A 3,264-nucleotide genomic window follows, 5' to 3' on the forward strand; every position below is an offset into this window, starting at 1 on the left:
AATGAAATCCAAGTTTTTCTCCAGATTAAAATTCAGTGTTCCTACGTCATTACGAGAATACCAAAAATTCTAGATATAAAAAAGTGATTAAATCTCAACAAATAAACAAGTATGATCATGATCTAGCTCAAAAGCAATCCTATAAGACTTGTGAATTTTTGTTTTGGCATGCAAATCAATTCATTAAGACTTAAACAACCCTCTATTCGTCATCATTACACTCAAATCAACATCACAAATTAATCAGAAAAGCAACCTAAGGGATCATGATATAATGCCAATGCAACTATATGCAACATACTAACATGATAACAAATACGCAAAACAAGAATAAAAATAAATAACTACATGACAAATATGCAAACTATATGAACTAAACTATCATGAATATGCATCTATATGGACATAACACACAACTACTCATCCTTACATTATCAGCCCCAAACTTAAAATTCTCAATATCCTCATTGAAGATAATAATAAGGATTCAAGGCATACCTAGTTAGCGGGAGGATCACCCTCTTTGGGTGGAGGATCAGGTGGACAATCATCCTCGACATAAGTGTCTCAGAAAAAAGTACCGAGAGCGTGCGTCAAATCTTCAGCAAAACATCGGTGGATGTCATGCATGGCGTCAATACGCTGAATTAACCTTCTATAATGTGCATCACCAATACCAAACCTATCAAATATCTATGGTGTACGAGAGGGACCCTCTGTAAGCACGTGAGGAACCGGCCGGTCACCCGTTAGATGATCATAGATATATTTCAACTCCTTGTCAAGGGTGCACCTAAAAATGCATAACTCAAATGATCTGACAGTGATTTGAGCCCAAGTGTGGGAGCTTCTTCAATAGATGATTGAAAACACTCCTAAAAAATTTTGAACTCTGCTAACCCAAACGAATCGAATGGCATATCCAACTTCCTCTTCTATGGAGGTGCATTCAAAACTTGCAGTTGCTCCGCTCCTTCTTCATCTTGAATAATTGATTCCCCTATTAAAGATCTCTCTAAGGTATCTAACTTTGGCAATTGCTCAAGCACTGAATTCACGACAGAGTCGACCCACTCTACTTTAAAGCACTCCTCTTTATCCGTGGGTAACTTTATTGTCTTGAACACATTAAAAGTGACCTTTTGATCTTGAACCTTCATCGTATTCTCTCCTTTTTGCACATCGATCATAGTTCGGCCTGTAGCCAAGAATGGTCTTCCCAAGATGACGGGAATATTCGTAGCTTCCTCAAAGTCTAGAATTACAAAATCAAGAGGGAAGATGAGTTTGTCCACCTTGACCAAGACATCCTCCACTATACCTCGCAGATAAGTGATGGTCCGACCGGCCAACTATAAGGATATGTTTGTCGGTTTTGGCTCAGGAAAACCAAGTTTCTTGAAGATAGACAAGGGCATCAGATTTATGCTAGCTCCCAAGTCACATAAACACTTGTTGAACGACATATTGCCGGGTACAAGGTATCGTGAAGCTTCTTGGATCTTTAAGCTTAGGAGGAAGTTTTTGTTGCAGCACAATACTGCACTCTTCCATTAGAGCAACGGTTTCCAACTCGTCAAGTTTTAGCTTCCGAATATAATACCCTTTATGAACTTAGCGTAGCTCCACATCTGTTCTAGAGCTTCATCAAAAGGTATGTTAATGTGTAACTTCTTGAAAACCTCCAAAAACTTAGCAAATTGCTAGTCGAACTTCTACTTCTAAGGTCTTTTAGGATATTGTGGAGGTGGGTAGACCTGTTTATCCCCTGTATTACCCTCAGGAGGATTGCTTTCAACAACTTTCTTCTTCGATTCCACCTCGGCATCCTTCTGCACAACTTTTTCAGCTACAATCTAATTTTCTAAAATTGGCAAGGGCGCAAATGCACCTGCATTTTGGACAGAATTTTCAGACTCTTTGTCTTGCTGAATTTCGGGGCTTGCGACCCTTTCAGACGTCAAGGTGATGGCGTTCACCTGTTCATTAACTTCCCACTTTCCTGGATTAGCTTCGGTATCACTAGAAAGAATTTCTGGTTGTCGATTCAAGAAAACATTGACAATCTGCCCAATTTGATTTTCCAAAGTCTTGATAGAAACCGCTTGACTCTTACACATAAGCCTTAACTCCTCCAATTCATATTTTTATTAGATTGACTTGTACTTCCATGTATTTTTTGTTGAAGTTGGCGTTGTTGTCTTGGTGCAAATTGTTGCTGAAAACTAGGAGGATTGAATTGCTTATTTTTAAACTGCTGGAACGGCTGTTGCATCGCATTCTGATTGTTGCTCCAGCCGAAGTTAGGATGGTACGTGGAAGGAACTGGCTGCTACAGCCTCTGAAAGTTGCTCACAAACTGAGCTGATTCACAAGATATAGCACAATGCTCCGTCGCATGCGCACTTGCACACAACTCATAAACACTGGCTATCTGATTAACTCCATAGTTGGCCAGAGAATTGATTTTCATAGCTATAACCTTTAGCTGAGCAGTGATAGCCGTAGCTGTATCCACTTCAAGAACTCCTGCTACATTACCTTGTGGCAATCTCTGGGTTGGATATTGATATTCATTAACACCCATCAGTTCAATTAGATCATAAGCTTCCTCATAGATCTTTGTCCATAATGCTCCACTTGATGCTGCATCGGGCATATGTCTTGACTGTGCTCCCAAACCGTTATAGAAGCAATTGATGATCATCCAATCAGGCATTCCATGATGAGGTCACTTCCTAAGAATCTACTTGTAGCGCTCCCAAGCTTCATATAGATATTCTCCCGATTGCTGTGCAAATTGAGTAAGAGCATTTCTAATTGCAGTTGTCTTCGCCACATGGAAGAATTTACTGAGAAACCTTTGAACAAGATCTTCCTAAATAGTAAATGAACCAGCTGTTATAGAGTGTAACCAGCTCTTAGCCTTGTCTTTCGGAGAGAATGGGAACAGTCTTAGTTTCACAGCATCCTCAGACACAATATTGAACCTGAAGGTATCACATATCTCTATGAAATCCCTAATATATGTATTGGGATCTTCCGTTGGAGAACCCCTAATCTGGACTGAATTTTATACCCATTGAATCATGCTAGACTTGATTTCAAAGTTATTAGCAGCAATGGCTGGTCTGACAATGCTAGACTGAATGTCATTAATTTTCGGTTGAGAATAATCCATCAAAGCTTTTGTATTTGTTGTTGGTTCTCCCATTGCAATAAAAACTAGAGTACCTGAAACACACGACTAAATTAAACCTTGTA

The 3,264-nt window shown here is 39.4% G+C and overlaps 1 non-coding gene across 1 annotated transcript; it reads left to right on the forward strand.

Annotated features, from left to right (window-relative positions):
- Window positions 1–2,717: 2,717 nt before the first annotated feature.
- Window positions 2,718–2,824, forward strand: LOC141723185 (small nucleolar RNA R71). The gene has a single exon (XR_012576173.1). It is a non-coding gene; the product is annotated as a small nucleolar RNA R71 (small nucleolar RNA).
- Window positions 2,825–3,264: the final 440 nt, after the last annotated feature.

The sequence above is a fragment of the Apium graveolens genome, chromosome 4, assembly GCF_009905375.1.
Source record: "Apium graveolens cultivar Ventura chromosome 4, ASM990537v1, whole genome shotgun sequence".
Lineage (NCBI taxonomy): Eukaryota > Viridiplantae > Streptophyta > Magnoliopsida > Apiales > Apiaceae > Apium > Apium graveolens.